The following is a 1,059-nucleotide window of genomic DNA, read 5'->3' as shown; positions in this document are numbered from 1 at the left end:
GGAAACTCACCTGCCTTTCTTTCGAAACCTAAAGAAAGTGCATCAGCGCATGGTTTTATGCTCCTGAACCTCAAATCTCAAATGTAGAAACTATCATTGCATTGAACAACTTTAAAGAAAAAAAAATATTCTTTTGGGTTTGGGTCTTTTTTATAGTGGAAGTTGGTTCTTGCTATCTTAATTTGACCTTCATTTGGAAAGTAGGGGAGAATTTAAATCAGGAAAAAATTGTGTTTGGTTAATTCAGTGGTGGGTTGCACTTGTAACCTCAGCCAAGCACCTCAATTCCTCTGGGAGAGAGAGTGCGCCCCCAGAGGCAGAATGTTTGGGGGGGGGGTCCCATTTTAGATCCTTAGGCATGCAGACTCATTCCCTTAGCCAGAAACATTTTGAGAAGTTGCCTTGGACTAATATTGGGCCCAACTTTCCAACTCAAATGCAGAGAATACTCTGGAACCCTCAGAGACAACACCTTTTGCGTCTTCCTGCCCTCAAATTACTCATTTTGGAGCAAATGCTAGAGAGGCTTGCCAATCACTTCCAATGGAATGATTCTCACTTACATAGGTCTACTTATTAGCTTTAAAGTACAAAAACTCAGTTTTGTGAAAACACAGAGATGATTAAGCCCCAGGGACTGACTCAGGTCACCAAACATATGAGAATGAGGTATAAACCCAAATGCCAATGCAGTAATTTACCATAAGAAGTATTACTATTGAAGGAGCTGGACCCTCAAGTGCACTAGTCAGTGGCTCTCTTATTCTTCCTTATGTCTGAAACCCTGAGCACAAGGCTGGGCCCAGAGTTCATATTCAATAAATATTGATGTTTATTGAAGATTGATTCCAAAGTGAATTTTTATCTCTGTGTTCTTCCTTTGCTCAATTTGTTTTCCACTACAACTACGTTTAAACACTGAGAGTATTCTTTGCTGGTGTTTTGTTTATTTGTTTGTTTGATTTGCTAGACAGAAGCAGGGAGGAAGCAGGTTCCTCTGGGATTAATATAGCTGCTTCTGAGAGTTATATTCCACCGGGGGCTTCAAGTGGGTTTGTC

This window comes from Balaenoptera borealis (genome assembly GCF_965194805.1).
Source record: "Balaenoptera borealis genome assembly, chromosome: 10".
In the NCBI taxonomy this organism is placed as follows: Eukaryota; Metazoa; Chordata; class Mammalia; order Artiodactyla; family Balaenopteridae; genus Balaenoptera; species Balaenoptera borealis.
Note: the sequence above shows the minus strand (reverse complement) of the source record.